Below are 15,654 nucleotides of genomic sequence, written 5' to 3' on the forward strand. Positions count from 1 at the left end.
AACAGAAATTTCACTTCCATTTTCTCCATTTCTACCTAGATAGGGATTGCATTTCCCAAATAATAGATAACATGTACTTGATACTCCAAACAAGGAGCAACGGTCTCAAGTTGCAGGGAGGGAGGTCTAGGTTGGACATTAGGAAAAAGTTTTTTACTAGGAGGGTGGTGAAGCACTGGAATGGGTTACCTAGGGAGGTGGTGGAATCTCCATCCTTAGAGGTTTTTAAGCTGCGGCTTGACAAAGCCCTGGTTGGGATGATATAGCAGAGGTTAGTCCTGCTTTGAGCAGGGGGTTGGACTAGATGACCTCCTGAGGTCCCTTCCAACTCTAATATTCTATGATTCTATGATTCTATGATATGGAAGGAGATATCTCCAGGAGCGACCACCTACAGGGCCTGGGCCACAACAGCTTAAGGAGGCAAATGTATGGGTATTTGCCTAGTGGAAAGTCATTTACTAGGTGATATACTTTTTAGCAAATGGTTATTTGTCTCAAAGTCCTGAAGAAATCTGAGCTACATCTTGTCAAATAAGACTAATAGCCAATTATGAAACCAAATGGCATTCAAGAAAGAGAGAGAGAAACCCACAATACAGATGGGCGAAAGACACTTTCAGTTTCATATAAAATTAAATTTCAGAGCAAGTTACATACGATGACACAAAATAAACCTTCTTCACTTATCACCTTATTATTATTAAGTCATGTTATTTACAAGACATTTCACATCATCATAACAGGAAAAAATCAGCCACCCCTCCAATCTGCAAACAAGTCTCCCGGCTCAGCAGAAAAAGAACAAAAGCAGCTTTGCCAATATATAGAAATGGGGATTGAAGCACAGAATGATTACTCTGTTTGGGATCCATTCAAATTTCCCCTCCAGCTCTTTGACACACCAGCCCCGATGAGGCTGATTGAGAATCAAAGTGTTATACCTAGCACAGAGAATACGGAACACTGCATCACTCTGGGAGGTAGAGAGATAGCCTATGGGGAGGATAAACTCTCTTGTGGCTGACACAGAAACTAACGCTGCTGGGCTAAGGGGGAATTGAGATGGCGATAGGGAAGCCCTCTGACTCACCCTAACTTCTTCTGGTATGATCGAGGGTGCAATGACATTCTTTGTACCCCCTTCCTGCTCTTTGTTATAGTTCAATATATTTTAAGTGAGGGAAATGGTAGAAAAAAAGATCTGTTATCCAGCACAACCCCAAACAACATGTGATCAACAGGGAAGGAGACAATTTATACCCAAAGGGGTAACTTGATGACTAACAATTGTTTTGACTTGTGGGACCCATGTAACTGAGACACTCACGCTTTGTTTTCCATAGGAAAAGTGATGGAGTCTAGGTCAGGTGAAGGGGAAATCTTATGCCAAGCACTGTACCTGGGTTATATCTGCACTGCCTCTATAGTTGTGTTTTTTCACCAAGATCACTAACTTCAGCAACTAATTCTGCGTACAGTCCTAGTGGATATAAGGCACAGGTAGGTTTGATCTCAACAAGCTACACTGCAGCAAAAACTATCTCCCCCACCTGGGGCTGATGAACATTCCTGGCAGGAGGGATACACACTCCCCTAACTCAAAAGGGAAAGGAGTTGATAGAAAAGATCACAGGAAGGACCCCAAAGAAGGGTGAGGTCCAAAAGGAAGAAGCAGGCAACTTATGTGGGGGAGCTCAGAGGCCATGGTGCAGGGGGTTGCAAAGCTCACTGTGTGGGAATTCACAAATGTGATTTTTTAAAAAAACATCTCAGGGCAACTCTAGTCACTGTAGGGTACTCGACCATGTGTGCTTAAAAAAAAATCTAGTCTAGGGCTCTCTGTTTAAAAATCTCTCTATTTAAACAAACAGCACTCTAGGGCTCTCTCTCATGTGGATTTTTTGATGTCTAATAAGGTGTGATCTCTGAATGAAACTTTTCCCGCACTCCGGGCACACATAGTGTTTCTCTCCAGTATGGATTCTTTGATGTCTAGTAAAGGTTGAGCGCCACTTGAAGCTTTTCCCACACTCAGGGCAAAAATAGGGTGTCTCTCCAGTGTGGATTCTCTGATGTGCGATAAGGTGTGACCTCTGAATGCAGCTTTTCCCACACTCAGAGCATGTGTAGGGCTTTTCCCCTGTGTGGATTTGCTGATGTTTGAGAAGTTTAGAGCGCCAACTGAAGCTTTTCCCACACTCAGAGCATGTGTACGGTGTCTCTCCTGTGTGGATTCTCTGATGCATCATGAGGGCTGAACTACAGCTGAAGCTTTTCCTACACTCAGAACACACGTAAGGGCTCTCTGTTCTGTGGATTCTCTGATGTGTGATAAGGGCTGAGCTCACATTGAAGCTTCCCCCACGCTCAGGGCAAGCGTAAAGTCTCTCCCCCATGTTGATTCTTCCTTTTCTAACAAGATCTGAGTGACTACTAAGAGTTTCCTCAGGCCTGTGCTGACTCTCGCAGGCTTTTCTTTCTGGGAGTACACAACTCCTGGAAACATTCACGTTCGGTCTTCCTGATAACATCCCATGTTGTTCTACTTGCTCACTGTTTTCATCCAGAGGGTAATCCTCCTCATTCGCACTCATCATCTCATCACCTGATGAGACAGAGAGAGAATAAAGACATAGGTCACTCCCTGGGCTGGAGAGCAAGGAAATCTCAGAGAAAAGAATGGATAAAGATGTGAACAAACCAAAATATGTGTTGGAGAGATCCAACGTATCAGGAGCTGATTTTCCCCAAGACACTTCCCTAGTGGAAAGAGGAGAGGGGATCATTTCTGGGGCCACACCTCAGCAGAACTCTCAGGGAGAAGCGAGATTGGGGAGGGCCCTGCTGCCAGCGGTCAGTCAGGATAGGTGGGAAACATGAGTGACATCTGCCATAATGATTCCACACATGCTGGGAAGAATCCTGAACTCAGAGAGCTCACAAGGTCTTCCTAGGACATCCCAAATGATTCCTGCCTTCACAGACAGTTTTTGAGTGGGTTTAACCAATTCCTCACCTGTACAGGCAGCTCTCAGGAGCACTTTTTTCTCAGAGCCCTGAAGATCAGGGATCCATGGCTCTTCCCCTCGTTCCAGCTGGGAGATCACCTCAGCTTTGGAAACCAGAAACCCTGCTCAAGGCAAAGAAAAGAAGAGAGATCAGTGGAATGTGTGGGATACTCAGCACAAAGAATATTCCATGATTTTAACCCCAGCTTATTTTTAAGCAGTAATATCCTAAGGCCAGCTCCCTTGGCTCAAAGCAGCAGGATGGTTATAATTATTATTAATCTTGTTCATTACCTGAGTAGCTATAGGCCAGTTAAGAGTCGGTCCCTATTTTGCTAGGCATGGAACAAACACAGAATAGGAGATGGTCCATGCCCGGAAGAACTTACAATCTAAATAGGCAAGACAGACACAGAATGGGGGAAGGGTAGAACACATCAGCGAAGTGAACAACGTGATGGCAGAGTGACAGATATGACAAACACAGTCATATCTTCAGACTATTGCATTTAATGTTATGACTAGGGATAGTGTTTTCTGGAAATTGCCGCTAGTACTGTATTTTTTCAGAAATGACCCTTCATCTCTGGAATTACCCTTCGTATCCGGAATGGCTGATCAGATGGTGGGTGGGGCAGGCAAGGTCACAACCCCGCAGATTTCTGCCCAAAGACACCTGACTCATCCCTGTTAGAAATAACCAAACAGGTTGTCCCTGGGGTGGATTGGGCAGACAGAACCCTTTGCTGCCTGCTCATTTAACCTCGATGCTGCGAGTGAGTGACGAGGGGGTTACTTTACAATCCTTTTATCCATAACAGTATGTAACTGTGTACATTGCCAGCAACTCCCCATACACTCTTATTTGGTTACATTGACACCTATAAAATGAATATTGACAACTACATGATGAATACAATTATACCCGCCCCTGTTTGTTGTTTACAGGATTACCATACAGAGGGCAGGCACATCACCTTATAACCTATTAATATTACACTAACATTCTTTGAAGTAAAGGTATGCCAGGGGGAAGGACCATAATGCTTTCTTCCCACCAAAGGCCTTGCGCAGGAGTGGCAATAGTTAGCCTCATCCCCTGTGCAGATGGCCAGGAACGGAGGAAAAGAAGAGAGCTAACAAACTCTAACTAGAATTCACACCAATTAGCAAAAACAAGGTTTATCCATGCCTTGACCCCTTCCCCTGTAACTTAGGCCAGACCATTTGTCCAACTTTAACTCTTTACTCTCCTACAATCCCCAAGGTGCAGGGCGGAGGGTAGGGGGCGTTTGCTGGTCAGACTCACTGCCAACTTTTATCCTCCTCATACAAGCCTGGGCTCGGCAAGACTGCTATGGCGCATCCCCTGGGTGGGCAGTACACTTGCTCCATCACCGGCTGCAGAGCGGATGCTGCTCCCACCTGGCCAGCATCTATAGCACCCTCCCCCGCTCACATCCACCATACATGGCTGGTTCCTGCCCCCTCCCTGCTGGCGCTCTTTCGTGCTGTTAAGGATCACGTATTGCTCATGTTTGTCAATACGTGTATTTTTGAAGTAATATAATGTGTATCCAAAATATACAGGTTTGAAAATCTGAAATGCCTCTATTTCCATTGGCGGAAAACACTGCCCTAGTTATGACTGTTATCTATTTGTTTGAGCCAGCCCTTGAAAGCAGGAATACTTCAAATACTATCCTGAGATGGGCCAGATGACATCAGGGGGCTGGGAAATGGCTTTCAGGGGGTTTAACTAGACGACCTCCTAAGGTCCCTCCCAACCCTAATCTTCTAGGAGGGCTGGTTCACACTGTGGACTTATGTCGATTTAAAGTCCCCTATATCAATTTAAGTACTCCGACATTCACACTGTCACCACTGTTAAGTCGACTTAAGGTGCCAGTAAAATTGATTTAATAAGAACACCTCTACAAGTGGTGTATCGCCTAAATCGACTTTGTAAATTCAAATTAGTGTTTGTGTGAACGTAATGGAGCTTAATTTGAATTAATTAACCTTTGGAATGTATCCCATTATGCTACATTTTCACCTCTCTAGCCAATCAATCTGTGGTGCTCTGTGGTCACAATAGCAGGTAAAGTCCCCTCCCCTCAAGCTCCGGGAAGATTTGATTTTCCTGTTTGTTTGGGAGAGGGAAAGGCATGCTGGGGAAGGGACATCCAGTGAGTTCTCTTTCTTCAGTTCCAGTCTGTGTGTGTGTATTGAATACAAGCAGAGAAATCCAACAACCCCCCCCCCAGATCCTGTCTGTGTGTGTTGAATGCAAGAAGACAAAACCAACTCCCCCACAACCCCCATTTTTCCTATCTGGGTGGGTTTGGAATGCAAGCTGAGAAATTAACCCCTCACCACGCCCTAATCAGTTCCCAATAGCTCTCCGTTTTTCTTTGGACTGCAGGCAGAGAAAGCCACCACTCCACCCCCAAAAAAACCCCGATCCTGTCTCTCTGTGTTTGTGATGCCAGCCGATTACCCGCCAGCCTCCATGCGGTCTGCATTAGAAAGTCACTTGCTACATTGTATAAAATCATAATTATGACAACTGAAACATATGTCTCTTCTTACTCTTCAATACACAAACTAGAGGCAACATTGTGTCACCCCATCATTGCTAAAATTGATCAATATATACAGTCTTCCTAACTTTAAAAACTGTGTCTACATTGTATCCAAGCATCATTAGTTCAAAATCTTACATATGTATATTGTTCTTCACTAATTTGGCTGTGGCCATCTTGTTATTATTATTTTTTTTTCATTCTGAAGACACCTCGCCAGTGGCCCAACCATTAGTCAGTGCTGCACACAGACTGTCTCAGCTTAGGAAAAGGAAGAAACTAAATACCCTACCCTACCTCTGGAGAGAGTGAAGGAACCCTTCTCCCTCCCCTTCACCCAAAACATAACTGTTCAAAAATAAAATTTTGCATCTTTTTAAAACATTTCTTTATTAAAGAAAATCTTGTTCATGAGTGATTTGCCAGGCACAGATCTGGCAAGCAACATACAGGGGCGGGGGGTGCATGAGAAAAGATAAGCAACATATGGGGGGGTACTGTGTGGATGAGAAAAGGCTAGCAACATACAGGGACAGAAATCACTAATGCATCACTCATTCATTGCCTGCAGCAATTAGGAATTGTTCTGCTGGATGTCTTGAAGCAGGGCAGCCATGGCTGCTTCACCTTCTTGCTCTTTTTCTCAAGTACCCCATGCTAAACCGCGAAAAGCAATGGTGAAATCAGGGAACAAAAAAAAAAAAAAAAAAAAAAAAAAAAAGGCTCAAAAATCCTTTTCCTGTTTGTTTGGGAGGGGGAAAGGGTGGGGGAAGCAGCGATGCATCCTGGGACGATGCCACAGCCTCCGTTGGTAGTTGCACTGTGGGATAGCTACCCAGATTGCACTGTTTTCTAATTCAAATTAAGGCTGGAATGTGTGAATGTAAGAGACCAGCTCAAATAGCGTAGTGAGAACAGTCTGCTGCTATTTCTTTAAAGTGGCTGCTGAAAGTCGATTTAAGCTAATTCAAATTAGCGCTGCACTGTGAACATACCAGATTCCACAGAATCAGGCTATCACTAAAGGATGATTAACGCCAGATCCCAAGGATGGTTATACGGATATCCAGATTTTGAAGCTTTGCCCCATCAAAAAGGGGCAATGTCTGGTTTTACCACTTTTTAAAGAAACTGAAGGCAAACCTTTTGGAGGACAAACAGCGGAGTTTGAGCTGACTTGTGGGGGGGCATCTTTTTGGGCTACAGACTGACAACTCAAATAGTAGCACTCTCCTACTGCCCCCTGCCCTTGCTATATCACAAGTCCTTTTCTTTCACTCATTTTTTTTTTTAAGGCAACGGCCAAAATAAAAGGAAAATGAAGCATAGAAAGAAAAAGGGGTTTCAAAAGAAACTAAAATGAGCAATTCTAAGAAAGCTAATGATCGACAAACAGACAGCTCTAGCTCCATCACTAGCTATGGGCGGTTGAGAAGGAAAGGAGGAGGGATTGCCCACACACCCTGAATAACCTCGTGGCAGGCACAGAGCAGTGCAGGGGTGCAGATGCCTCTACACTGGATGGTAGTCGAAAAAGAAAAAACACTCTACCCATTCTTTCACTTTTGTCAGGTCTCTGAGACACTGTAAATTGAATCAGGACCTCCCTTCTCATTGAAGTAAAAGTGAGGCACTCTTTCTTTCCAATGTTGTCCATAAGTTGTCAGTATGCACAATGCAAGATAACAATGCAGAACCTTCTTTACTATCCTTCTCTTAGTCTAACCATGGTGCATATTGATCTTTGCCTTGGACTTCCATGATAGCTGTCTGTATTAAATGAAGTTTCTGTGTCTGCTTCACCAAATACATCTTCTCAATTAACTTTGAGTAGCCACCAACAAGGGCAAGTTGTACCCCAAGACATAATCTTATAGGCGTAATTGTAGTACAAGTTACACTAGCACCATGCATCACCATCCGCAAAGTGCCCATTGGTGCCTGAGCAATGGCCCTGCTATGGGAGAAGAGAATGTAGCAAGGATTCAGGATTGTTGGCCAGGAGCCAACATGGAGATGGGGAGGAGTGATGTGCATGGAGATGGGGAGGAGTGATGGGGGGATAATGAGCGGTGGAGGGAGGTCAAGAGTTAGAATAATAATATTTGGGGAAAAAATGTAAAATACAGTGAAACTGAACAGAAATAAATCTAGAGTGCAGGCTCTAATGCAGCAAAGCCTAGGGAGAGATTCTGTGTTAAAGGTGTGGGATCCCCCCCAGCTCTTGATCCCAAAACCTCTCCTCCCTCCAACTGACCACCCCCAGCCCTCTTCCTGGGTGCCCTTCCTCCACACTCCCCTCCCCTTCTTCCCACTACTCTCAGCTGCCAACACCTCCCGGCACCTTGGGAGCTTCGTGTGCTCCCTCCTCTCTCTCACTACCCCATCCCTCCCTGCTTCTTCTTAATCCTCCACACACCCCTCCCCACCTCCTGGCAGCCCATTAATATCTACTCCCCTCTTCTCCTCCCCTCCCACTGCTCTGCTCTCCCATCACCCATGGACTCTTGAATGGCAACATCATACACTCTCCTATCAAAAGTTGAGCTCATCTGACTGTCACACAAGCCATGCATGAGTCAAACACCTATTTACTCAACTTAATTCACAATTGTCCGAGCAGCATAATTTCCTTTAAAATTAAGGAAAAGGCATGCAAGCTACAGTTATTAATTTAGCTTTAATGGATCCAGTAATGATAAATTAAATATAGTTTAATACAGTTGACTGACGGCACCAAAAATCCACATGTCCAAAACATTATACTAGTAGGTGGGAGAGGAGTCAAAAAAGGGGGACAAGTAAACCTGCCAATACTTGGATGCTGGGTGAAGGTAAAAAGTTATTATTACTCAGGTTCTTTACAGACCCCACAGCGTCTAATAAGCAAGGGGACAGGACTCCTTACCTAACGAAGTCACGTTCTCATAGTTCTCCTGCATGACGTCCCTGTAGAGAGCTCTCTGAGCGGGGCCCAGCAGAGCCCATTCGTCCTTGGTGAAATATACAGCCACCTCCTCGAAGGTCACCAGCCTCTGAAAGAGGAAGAATCCCCCACTCAGCACCTGCCGTCCCAGTGACGACCCTATTGGGAGGGTCTCATGTCAACAGAGTCCCATCCTCACCTCGTCAGAGCAGCCAAGAGGCATCAGGGTGAGGGGAGAAGGAGAGAATCTTTGTCCCTCCCGGCTGACAGAGCATGGAAGGCTCTTCACATTTATCACATATCTATGAGCCAGAGCTTGATATATGAGATGGAGCCTCCAGCACAGCTCGGAGACAGCCCCCTGCTTGGAATCCCCACACCCTCCCAGGAAAATATATGGCAGAAAGGGGAAGTCAGTAGGAAAGGCAATAAATCTGAAGGTTGGAATTGAAGAAATTTGTTAAGGGAAGCACACAGAAATCTATGGCCAGCAGCGAGAAGGAAAAGAAGGATGTTTTAAAAAGTATATTAATACAAAAAGAATCCTCACAATCATATTGGTCCATTACTAGATGGAAATGGCAGAATTATCAAAAATTATGCAGAAGAGGTAAAAGTGTTCAATAAATATTTCTCGCTCCTGGATATGGGGGGAGAAAAAAACCCCACACAGATGATGTTGTCATATGATATGATGATGATGACGACGACACTACTCTTTCCATTCCAATAATAACAACTCAGGAGGATGTTAAACAGCAGCTATTAAAGTTAGACCTCTTTAAATCAGAAGGTCCAGATACCTTGAATCCAAGAGTTTTAAAAAGACACAGATGAGGAACATGTTGGGCTGTCAATGCTGATTTTCAGTAGGTCTTGGAAGACTGGGGAAATTCCACAACACTGGAATAAAGCTAATATTGTCCCAGTATTTGAAAAGTGTAAAAGTGATCACCCAGCTAATTCCAATAGTGTTAGTCTGACATTGACAGCTGCCTGATAATCCCTTACCTGAGTCAGCTCCAGTGCAGCCATTTCTTTCTCCCTGGGAGGATGGGACGATCTGGGGCAAGAAGTAGTTGTTATTCTGTAGCCTGCCAGGAACAGAAGAGCAATTTCAAAGAATTCAAAAGGAGCTTTTGTCCATTCCACAGGCCGATGCCCCCCACGCTTTTCCCCTGGAAAAGGACATTCTAGGGTCTGCCACACTGTGAAGCACATAGTGACCTTATTACAGCCCAGGCCTAGGCCCCTCCCACCAGGACGAATCCCTTGGAGACATGGTGAAACCTTCCCAGTAATAGAGTCACTGAACCGAAGGCCAGAGAAGAGCGGAGTCAAAGGAGTCACTTTGGGGGATTCTCCCTGTCCTTCTCCCCATGGCACGTGTCACAGGTTTATAACATTGTTTGATGCCCCAGACTTAAGACAGTCTCTCTTGGGAGTACCTCCTTTCATGTGCCAGGCCTTGTTATAACTTTTCACAAGGGTGATCCCCATGGCTGAGAGACAGGCTGTTCTTGCCTCAGCTAATCCTTTTTCTTTCGGTGGCTCTTCCGGAAGTCTAAATGAATTCATGCTCCTGGTGGAGACTGCAACACTGGCAGGTAAGGTGTTAGCTTTCGCCAAAGTTGCCATGTCTCAATTGGATTCAGCTGGATCACCTGTGTTAGCATTGTTAAAACAGGTACTGTACTAGAGTGATGAGAATGTGTTTAGCGATTAGACTTGATTGAACACGTGAGGTGCTTCACAGGTCCATATTTGACTAGTTTTATTGTGAGCCTCTGTGGCTATGCAAATCGCCAGACAGGAGAGAGGCTTTCACTATGGGAAGTGCTGATCGGTAACAGGGAACGTGACATCCTGCCTGGCAGGAAAGGTCCATCCACCTGAGACACACTATTATGGGATGTTAAAGGAGACAAAAAAGACGGTTATTCTTCTCTTGGCTTCCATAAAGATGTGTGATGCAGATGGATTCCTCCCATCCACTAGAGAAAATGCAGTGAATTTTTAGGGTATTTGATATCAATTTTTGGGAACTGGAGAGAAATTATTATGAAAGAAAAAAAAATACACTGAGAAATCAGGAGATTTAATATCAATATTCAATAACTAGGAAGAAGTGGGGGCTTGGAAGGGATGATTACAGGGGACTGAGTAGTCTGCTCTAGTTGAGATTCAGAACAATTTTCAGTGTAAAGCTTGAGTCTTCAAAGTGCTCTAAAAGCCACATGGTTACTTGGACTGCCTTCAGTGTCCCTCTCGAAGGCATAGGGAAAGGTTAGGGAACCAAATTTGTGAACAACTGACTAAGGGTTCCTGAGAAACATCTCCTGAAAACAACAGCATTTTATTTAATCCACACATTCTAGGAAATAGGATGTTGAGAAATCGGAGGGTGAACTGTAAACATCTGGGAAAAATCCATCTCTCTGAAGGCACTTTTAAGAAATGTAATCTGAATAGATCAGAGAAATCAGAAGGTGATCAAACTAATTTGGAAAGGAAATAAATTGCATACACAAATCTCAATGGGAGCAGATTACGGGTGCAAGAGGGAATTAGGGGTGTAAGCGTAGGTGATAATAGGAGAAGAGTTTGTGTCTTTAATTAAGGATGACGCCTATGAGTTCAACTGTAGGTTCACAGCTAGCTTTTAAGTTAAAGGTCTAGTAAGAGATAGGTATAAAGCAGTAATGCAAGAAGCCCCCTGGGCCAACCTCTGAGACATTAACTTAAGCATTTAGCATAAGAAGTTAGGCCTATAAATCTTAGCATGAAATAAACTGACAAACAATGACCCAATGGCACAAGATGAAATGACACCAGAGCCCCATCACCTGCAGCTTGGTAAGGTCCCTAGACCCCCCAGTGTTAAACTGCAGAAAAAGTTCATGTGTCCATGAATGCACAAGTTATCTTTGCAGGACAGCTCAGCCCACTCAAAATTGGGAGTGTCTCTCTGCTGCCCCTCCATAACATGCTGCAATGTTCAGCCAGCCTCAGGCCTCTGTGAAGTTACTGCTCCGCCAGAGCCTTCAAACTGGGATATGGCGCAGCACTGCCAATCATAGAGCACTAGTGTAAATTCGATCTATGCTAAGGGTTTGCACCAGTGCCTAGAATCCCAGGGTAGCAGAGACCTACGGTACCCAAACCAACAATACGGTGGCATTGGGACGAAGGAGAACTGGGTTCTATTACTAGCTGTATCACTGACCGGCTGGGTAACCTAGGACAAGTCAACGTTTCTCCTCCCATCTTTAGTCTATTAACCCAGCTGCCCACTCACTGGTTCTCCTCTCTCTCCGGTGCTGCTCACCAGTAATATTTGTGTAGGTGTCACTGGAGCTCAGATAGTGGCCGGTGAATCTGATGTGTCTGGCAAAGGGAGGTGTAGGACAGTAAAGAGTTAAAAGCTGGACAAATGGTTGGGCCTAAACTACAGGGAACGGAGTCCTGGCATGGGCAAACCTTGTTTATCCTCCCTTCCTGGCCCTCTGAGCAGGGAATAAGGCTAACAAAATAACTATCTCCCCTCCTGTGCAAGGCCTTTGGTGGGAAGAAAGCATTATCTTCTTTCCCTCCCTCGCATACTGTGTATTTTAAAGAATGTTAAAGATAATTGGTTTCTAGGTAATGCACCTGTGCTCTGTACGGTATTTCTGTAAATAATAAACAGGGGTGGGTAGAATTGTATTCATCATATAGTTGTTAATATTCATTTTCTAGCTGTCAATGTAACCAAATAAGGGTCTATGGGGAGTTGCTGGAAATGGATACATTTACATACTGTTATGGATAAAAGGATTGTAAAGTAACCCGCTCGTCGCTCACTTGAGGCATCAAAGAAGAACGCGCAGGCAATAGAGGTTAACCATCGACCCAAATCCACCCCTAGGACTCCCTGTTCTTTTTCCCTAACAACTACCAATGCAGGAAGGAAAGTTTAGGATACATATTAGGAAAACCTTTCTAACCATAAGATAGTTAAGCTCTGGAATAGGCTTACAAGTGTGATAGTGCAGTCTCTGTCCTTGGTGGTTTTTAAGAACAGGCTGGACAAACTTCTGTCAAGGATAGTCTACATATACTTGGTCCTACTTCAGCAGAGAGGAATGGACTTCCTGATCTCTTGAGGTCCCTTCCAGCACTACCTTTCTATCATGCTATGCAATGCATACATACTACAAACACAACCTACAGAAAAAAACACCACCACATAATGTCAGGCAATTCAGAAAAAAAAAAAAATACTACACTCCACAGCATAATGTGAGACAGTTCAAAGGAGAGCAAAGGAAGACCATGCAAACTGACACACCCTAGGAGAGAAGGATGGAAGGCAAAAGAGCTCAAGCCCGCACAGTACAAGCACCAAACAACCTGAGACAAACCAATGCAGCGGGAAACTATGCAACAGCAAATGAAGTTTCGCCGTTCAAAATGACAGCCTGCAAAACAACTCTGCATAGAAAAGAGCAGAACACAAAACTACAACACAGAATTATTTCAGTGTCACAATAGAAGAGACCTTCAGGGGTCATCTAGTCCAGCCTACTGTGCTGAGCCAGGACCAAGTACTCGGAGACTGTTTCTCACATGTGGCCACCTGGGGCTTTTCTTCCTGCCACAGCCTCCTGAACAGTGATGGGGGGAGAGGGAGGAGCACAAATGCTGGAGGAGCAGCCAGCCAGTGAGTTCCCCACCTCCTCAGGGGCAGTGGGGTTGGGCTCTGGACATGGGGCCTGGGGCTCCGGCAGTGGGCTCACCACCACCTCCCCTTATTGCCCACTGCCTGTCCTAGGTCCTCCTCTTCCCCCCACATCAACCCTAGCCCCTGCTGTCTCCACTAGCCCCCTATCCACCCCGCCCCCCCGGAATCACCCAGCCCCTGCTGCTTCCCTACCCACCTCTCCATACAGGGCTTAATTTGTCCCTGGGCTTTTATATCTGTTGCTTTGATATATCATCAGACTGTAGCTTGTTGCGCACTAACCAGCGATGAGCACCCTGCTGATGCGCACCATCAGTTTGTCTGCTGTGAAAAGTGATATTTGTCTGTTTGTTAAGGCCACCTTTTCACAGCAGCCTGAATGGCTTGCTGGGAGGCTGTGAAAAGGGATACTGACACACATGCCTCACTATTAACAGCAAAATAAAGAAAGAAAGAAAGAAAAAAGAAACAAAGAGAAGAATTTGCAAAACACCTTATTTCTGTTTCTATTCTACTGAGGTCCAGTAAAGATTACAGACAACACCACATTATTTTTACTTTTGAATCTGCAAGCAAAAAAAACCAAACAAACAAACAAACCCTACATACATAAATTACAGTGATTTGAATATTTGTGTGTGCCTATTTATTTGCTTTTCCTAAAGCAGAGGGGATTTCATCTCCCCCTTTTCTCTCCCCCTCCTCTGTCATCACCTGCTCTTTTCTCCCTGTAATTCCTTGACTGCACAGAAATGGTGACATTTACATCTGTCTCTTCGCACACCTCTCTTCCCTCCCTCCTTTTCCTTTCAGCTTCTGCTCTTATTTTTAAGACTTCCTGACAAACAACCTATGACTCCAGCCCAGACACACAACAAACAGAAAACCCCAGTGGGGACTGGTTTCTTCCCCTCCCCCCATTTAGCCTCAAGAGGGGCAGATTCTGGCAGGGGCCGAGGGCTACTTGCTGTTACAGGAGCTCGGAGCCCCAGGCCGGAAGCAGATTCCCAGGGGCTGCCTGCGAGATCCCACCTTAGTTTCCGTGGTCATTTGGGCCCAGTCACTTTCCTGCCCCTCCCCACCGCTGGGTCTCTTACAATTTCCCACGGGCTCCAGCTCCCCAGCGAGGGTCGGTAGAGCCCGAGGCTGTCCCGCAGGCTGGTGCCATTTGCAGAAAGTCCCCGGGGCTGGGCACAGCGGGGGTTTAAGGAAGGTCTCCCCCAGCACAGACCCCTCTGCTCAGCCCCGGCTTCCACCTCGCACTGGGGGCAGCTGCTGCAGCAGTAGCAGCAGCTGCATCACACTCACCCAGGTGCCGCAGGGATCTGATCACATGCTGCTCTTCCTTTGTACTCCCAGGCGGCTGCTGCTGCCGCCGCTGCTGCTGCCGCCGCCGCCGCTTCCTTCTTTCCCCGGGCCCCAAGCACCCGCTACCCCCTTTCCTAAAGAAAGGCTGAGGGAGGGGCCGGGGCTGCACGTGCCTGGCCAGCCCCAGCGCCAGGTGTTGTGGGAAATGTAGTCTGTGTGAGTTCCGCATCTGCATGTAGGGCTGTTTCCTCCGCTATCTCGTCCGCCCTGCGCTGCATTGCGAGCTGGGCCTGCAAAGAGCTGCGAGTCAGAGGGACAAGCTGGCTGGGGTCCAATCTGTTATTGCAGCAGCCTCTGGTGGTGAGAGAGGCGCTTTCGAGCCACACAGAACTTGTCTTTAGGTCCGGGAAAGGCTTCGGCACCTGGGTGAGTGCGACGCTGAGCAGAGGGGTCTGTGCTGGGGGAGACCTTCCTTAACCCCCGGCTGTGCTCAGCCCCGGGGACTTTCTGCAAATGGCACCAGCCTGCGGGGCAGCCCCAGGCTCTGCTGACCCCCGCTGGGGAGCTGGAGCCCGTGGGAAATTGAAAGAGACCCAGCGGTGGGGAGGGGCAGGAAAGTGACTGGGCCCAAATGACCACGGAAACTAAGGTGGGATCTCGCAGGCAGCCCCTGGGAATCTGCTTCCGGCCTGGGGCTCCGAGCTGCTGTAACAACAAGTAACCCTCGGCCCCTGCCAGGATCTGCCCCTCTTGGGGCTAAACTGGGGGAGGGAGGATGGGAGGAAACCAAGCACAACGGGGGTTTCCTCTTGTGTGTCTGGGCTGGAGTCATAGGTTGTTTGTCAGGAAGTCTTAAAAATAAGAGCAGAAGCTGAAAGGAAAAGGAGGGAGGGAAGAGAGGTGTGCGAAGAGGCAGATGTAAATGTCACCATTTCTGTGCAGTCAGGGAATTACAGGGAGAGGAGAAGAGCAGGTGATGACAGAGGAGGGGGAGCTAAAGGGGGAAATGAAATCCCCTCTGCTTTACCCCTGCTCTCTCTAACATTGATAACATTCTGCCCCAGCCTCCCCCTTTCTCTCTAGATTGCAAAATGCATGATG

The 15,654-nt window shown here is 46.3% G+C and overlaps 1 protein-coding gene and 1 pseudogene across 1 annotated transcript in view; one reads left to right on the forward strand and one right to left on the reverse strand.

Annotated features, from left to right (window-relative positions):
• Nucleotides 1–548: 548 nt before the first annotated feature.
• LOC137144303 (zinc finger protein 436-like) overlaps nucleotides 549–15,654 on the reverse strand; it is a 92,299-nt pseudogene continuing 77,193 nt past the window's right edge.
• The window catches only part of LOC137144296 (zinc finger protein 420-like), a 29,312-nt gene continuing 28,482 nt past the window's right edge, over nucleotides 14,825–15,654 (forward strand). The window contains exon 1 of the mRNA XM_067534504.1: nucleotides 14,825–14,979. The gene's annotated coding sequence lies outside the window, so the exon portion shown is untranslated. The remainder of the gene's footprint in view (nucleotides 14,980–15,654) is intronic.

This window comes from Emydura macquarii, unplaced genomic scaffold (assembly GCF_026122565.2).
Source record: "Emydura macquarii macquarii isolate MOO-44397 ecotype Brisbane River unplaced genomic scaffold, CSIRO-AGI_Emac_v2 contig_3450, whole genome shotgun sequence".
Classification (NCBI taxonomy): domain Eukaryota; kingdom Metazoa; phylum Chordata; order Testudines; family Chelidae; genus Emydura; species Emydura macquarii.